Raw genomic sequence first — 6,000 nt, forward strand, 5'->3', positions numbered from 1 at the left:
ATTGATGGCTCGTTTATAGCCATTCATTCTCAGGGCAACATCCTTTAGCTTCCACAACTCCTCCACAGAAGAAACTGGAGTGCCATTTTAATTTGGTTTTTAATTATTCACATCAGAAATAATGCTGTTAAATTCTAAATATCAGGATGAGACCTAATGTTTAGCTATGATGGGGAAAATCATTCCCAGATATCCTGCTGAGCCCATATGGTAATTTCTGTGTTTGGGTATGCTTGCAAATGTCTGATTCAGCATCAGGGAGAGACAAGGTAGTGAGGGAATAAGAAAAAACACATTACAAAAGAAATTCTCCCTCCCCTGTGCCTCTCCTCCTCTAAGTGGTGAGCTTCTTGTGCTCAGTCGTTCAGGAGCGACTGGAGTAATTATTAGAATGGAGTTTTTCATTCCACAGAGGCATCATTTCAGAAAGTCCCTCTGCTGCCTTCTGAGCCATCCCCATGGTGATGCCAGCAGACACGATGCTCTGCCATCTCCTGCTCATGATCACAGCTCTGTCCCAGTGCACACCATAAGCTGAGACAGAAGCTGATTTTAGCACTGATTTTCATTTCACCCTTGCTCATGAAAGAGTGCAAGGTTTAGGACATGCTCATTATGCCAAACTGCATGTGAGCTCCAACCAAATTTTTGGAGAGGGCTTGGCCAGTACAATGTCTTTGTGATCCAGGAATTTTCATATTGGCTTTCTTATTCTGCACAAAGAATGTAGCTGCTGTAAATGATGATTCCTCAATTTCACTTTACTCAGTAAATGGATGTTTAGATGTTTAATTAGGAAGCAAACCATATAATCAACCTTCTGCAGACGTAGCTACACAGTGTAATCAGTCTCGTTCAGCTTCTTTGCATGCTGCTGGAGTACCAGCAACTGCTGAATTTATCAACAATGTTGTGGTTCGAATGGCAATTTGCCCAAGGATTTCTCAGTTGTTAAATATGAAGCAGCAGGCAGTCCAGGCACTGCACAGGCTACACTGCACATCTAACATAGTGATTTCTATAATGACTATAATAACAAACTGCATTCACCTTTCTGTGTTTAATTTTTTTGCATTATTTCCTTTTCAGATTCCCACAAAGTGCTCGTCTGAGCAGTGGAATTTATGCCAGGTGATTTCTCTCTACTTTTGTCAGGAAACCACCTCCAAAGAAATCAGGCAGAAACACAAGTGACTATAATAACAAACTGCATTCACCTTTCTGTGTTTAATTTTTTTGCATTATTTCCTTTTCAGATTCCCACAAAGTGCTCGTCTGAGCAGTGGAATTTATGCCAGCTGTCATTCAAGGCGTTCTTGGTGAATGGTCCTGAGCCCACCTCCCAGACAGGTGGAGTTAGGGAAAGCAGAAGGGTGTACAGCAGATGTCAGAGGTGCAGCAGAAATACAGAGGTGCCCCTGCCAAACACAGCTCACAGTCCCACAGCTCTTAGACTAATCAGTAAAGAGAGTTAAGTCTGGGCCAAAGTGGTTCTGGCTGTGAGCAGGATTCTTGGAAGGGTGGTGGACTGGAGAATTCAGGAATGGAGGAGCATTTCTGCATGCTCCAGGTGGAAATTTCTGCTCCTGGTGCTCCTCATGTAAGCATGGGAGGAAAGGGTTGAATTCAGAGGGTGAACTGGACTGTCTTCTGAATAAACCTCTCCTTCTCCGTCATCAGCAAAAGGAGCCAAGGAATATCAGCCTCTAGGAGTGCCTGTGGTGGGTCTCTGCAAGACCCTGGCAAGAGTCTCCAAACTTGCAATCTGTGAGTGTCCAGATATTTTCCAGAGAGAGTGCAGACCCTCTGGCAGTGGGTCAGAGTGGGGGATCCCCATGCTCAGGGACACAGAGTCACCAATATCTAAACCCCTGGGTCCTGCTAAGGTCTAAAGCTGCAAAAGGTGTGTTAGCCACCAATATCTAAACCCCTGGGTCCTGATAAGGTCTAAAGCTGCAAAAGGTGTGTTATTGGCATGGGCAGACTCATCCCTTTTGCTTGCACTGCTGCAGTAGCAGACTGGCTGAAACTTCTCTCTTCTGACCCCTATCCCTTTTGCTTGCACTGCTGCAGTGGCAGACTGGCTGAAACTTCTCTCTTCTGACGAAGGCAGCTGTTTATGATTTCTTCTCAGTCCATCCCAATCTACTCCCAGTCCCAGGCCAGGGAGATTGTTGCAGAAGAACTCCCTCTCCCTTGTTACTTACAGTTAATATGGAGCTGCACATCTGTCAAAATGATGCATCAGGAGTGCCTTCAGAGACATTTTCTTATTATTTTGGTTTTGGCAGCCCTCAGTCCCTTCGTGCCGGAATCATTTTAGCCACCGACACACTAATCTTTTTTGACACTTCGACTTCTTTATTGAATTCAAGCTGCAGTGAAACATGAAGTGCCCCCCAGGCTGCCACTGCAGCCTGTTCAGAAGTGTTTGCCCTCTGTCCTGGAGGAGGCAGAGTTGCTGGATCCCTGAGTGGGAATGTCTCTTCATCTGGGCTTCATGGATCCATGAGAAAACATGGCAAGCAGTGGGTGAACAAACTGGGACAACCTCCTGTGGCTCCTAGTCACCCGAGAGACTTTTAGTGCAGGAGAACTAAAGGCAATAGATGAAGCAAAGGGCTCAGACAAGCCGTGCAACTCTGGCAGTTGAGAAACCGACTGCACAAAGGCAGGTCCGGAGTAACCACTCACATATGCTCTCACTGATCATGGCAACTGAGTGATAATTCAGCTTTTCTGATACTGCTCTGAGAGATCTAGGTCACATCTAGGTCACGTTATTGTCCATTTTTTGCACATTAGGAACACTCATGTAGGCTGTTACCAGAACTCCCCTGATGTGCAGTAGGGTTTTTAGGTGTCATTAAAGTGCTCATGGGCCTGTGTAGTTATGGAACACAGAAAGATTAAATAAGTTCACAAGTTCTATGGAAGAAAATGTTGGAGACTGACTTTAAAAGCAGGCAAAGTACACACTGAAAAATGTGCATTGAATTAGATGGCCAGGGCAATGTCTGAGCACTCATAATGACACAAGTGTTCCAGCCAGATGATGTTCAAGCTGTGTAATAAGCCAATAAATCAGAAATTAAAATTTAGAGATTGATAGATTTTTCTAAGTCCAGAAAGATCCGTATTATTTTATTATCTTAATAACACAGACCCACACTGAACAAAATACATAGTGCTTAACCGAAACACGATTTCCCAAATAGTGTTTGGACATCATTTGCAGCATAATAATTGAAAAGTCCCAAGGTCCAATTCCCCACTGCTAAGTAATTACTGATGCCTGTGTAATACACTATTGATTTGCCTGTGTTTTCCTACACTCATTTTGCACAAGTGCTAATGACTTACAAAACATAAAACATTAGAGAAACAGCCCCAAAATCTTAACAAGAATCAATCACAGTTCAAAGGTCTTTAATTCCCTCATATCTGTATTTATTTGCAGTGTGTGTTCCTCACCAGCCACATGGAAGTGAATGTGACCTGACTGTGGAAATGTTCCATATTTAAAGCCTTTTACCTGCAAATGTAACCCCCACTCCCTTCCTTTCTGCCTTATGCACTACCTACTGTGGGTAGTTTTCCTGCTGGTTTTGTGGACCATGGCAGAAGGAATATGCAATTGGCTGCTGCTCCGGAGATCAGGAATTCAGTGATTCTTTTCAACCTCACAGACCTTTTAAGGATCCCAGTGGTCCTGTCAATCAATGCTTACTTTTAATGAGCCCAATTAGTTATATCTCTCCAGTGCGGGATTGTGAGGATTTTAAAAGGGTCAATTTGTAATGGTTCTTGTGGTGGTCATTGCTACCTGCAACGCTAATGGAGATTTATTAAATTAACAACACATTCAGCAATCCAAAATTCTCACAGACAGTTAACTAGGGTTGGATTCTATACATGCATCAGCTCAATGGGCTGCTTATATCCTATGTGTGCAGAATTGATTAGCTGTAGTCCTGGAATATTCATCCAGAACTTTGCTGTCTCTATTTATAGTCTGTTTTGTTTCTCATAAGATCTTTAAAAAACTCAGTGGAGCACTGCCTGGATTTAAACTAGAGACTCCCACAAAAAAGTTTTTTCTCAGGATATTGTAGGGTCCTCAGAGTAGGTAAGGTTGCTGCAGAAAGCTTTTGGGGTCTGAATGGGATATTGTTTTAATTTTTTAACATTTCCCCCCACACCTTTAAGCCTCAAAATGCATAAGACAATAGTCAACACCTTCAACAAAATCACTCAGGCATTAAGACAAGAAATGTCACCATAATACTTCAGGGAGGAATGAATATTCGTGTAACTAAACAGCCCATTAATTGCATCTTTTGCTTACATTTTATCACCTTAAAAAATATAGCTCAATCAAGGACACCTAAGTATTTACAGGATATTCAAGGTTAGCTCCAAGGGAAATGTTCAGGCCAGATGTGTGATCTGGACTAGATATCTAGTAGGTATTTAAGAATCTGTCTTCATTCGGCACAGAGGATTTAAAACACCTGATGTAATACTTTTGGACTTTTTATCTTCAGCTGCAAATGGATGGGAGGTCATCTGGTTCTGCTGAGATGCAGTAGGTGTCAGGGTATTTTGGAAGTTTTTGGGAACAATTCTCCAATTTATTAGGAATTTTACTTCTGTCCTGGGCAAGCTACTGTCTCCATTCAGCCAGAGGTGGATTAGGGTTGTGTAAATAAATTTAAACTGCTTTGTGTGGCTGTAGCAGTATGGGCTCTCCTCACAGGGTGCCTGCTGGAAAGGAGACTCTTCCAACATCTATCCAACTAAGGTATTTCCATGCTTCTCGCATTACTGGCATTACATCCAAGCATAAATCTTAATGTATTTTCCACCTGGAGTAGTGGGTAGGTTTTCAGTAAGTAAAACCTCCATCCCTGAAATTATGGTTATAAGTGTCTGATTTAGAAAATACAAACTTGACTGTGTATTGGTTCTATTGCTGGGGACATACTCTCAATCTCCTTTGTCCTCAGTACTCCTTCCTATAAAAAGGGGGAATAATTAAACCTCTTTCCTGGCTGCTATATGGACAAGTACATGAAAGATCATGAGGCTTCTCAGTTACTATTACAATGGATGCCATACAAATAACTGAGACAGACACCGGGCTACTCTGCCGTGCCACTTTATGCAAACCATGACAAGAGTACCTAGCTGTGGGTTAAGGTAGCTCTGGTGTCCCATTAGATGGGTACCCTGCTGCCTTTCATTTATAGGAATGAGGAGCTGTACTCCTGTTTCAGGTCTGACTTGCTGAACCTGCTCTCTGCCCCTTCGCCCCCCTCCCCTGATGCTTAGTCTGGATAATTGCTTCACAGATGAAACCAAACGGTCTCAGAAGAGTGAGGCAGCAAGGTGGCAACTTTGCAAATGCAGCATGGCCATGTACGACTCTGGGAAGAGCAGAAGGAGACATTTGAAAATAATGGTGGCAATTGCTGATGATACTGAAATTTCCTCTGTTCCCCAAAGACTACACACAAGTGGGAATGCTAGCTGGGCAAAAAGAGATCATCAGTCTTCAATTAAAATCACTGACAATATTCAAGCTGTTCTGGCCCTGAGTGTCACCAAACACGTAGCAAGTCCCACATTCCCTCTCCTCCCCTTCACACTGGAGCCTTTTGCTAGCCCTGCTCTCAAATAATGATTTGGGGGACAAGACATTGACCTGGCACGTGGCATTGGGCTGAGTGTTGGCTCCCACAGAGACCTCATGCTGAGACCTGAAGCAGTTGTGTCCATCTACAACCACAAGTGTATTCAGGCACCTCAGTTCTGCTTGAGGAAGTAAGTCCCACTGATGTCACTTTGCTGGTGGTGTTTTATTTGTTATTGCTGGGAATTAGCTACCGAGGGTAAGGCTTTAAACAGGTTTGGTGGATATGAAATTCCGTTGCTTGGTGCTTAGTCTTCTAATGGGACTAATAATATTGTCACACCTCGCTGGACTGTTGTAAGACA

This window comes from Pterocles gutturalis, unplaced genomic scaffold, assembly GCF_000699245.1.
Source record: "Pterocles gutturalis isolate BGI_N339 unplaced genomic scaffold, ASM69924v1 scaffold13305, whole genome shotgun sequence".
Taxonomy (NCBI): Eukaryota; Metazoa; Chordata; class Aves; order Pterocliformes; family Pteroclidae; genus Pterocles; species Pterocles gutturalis.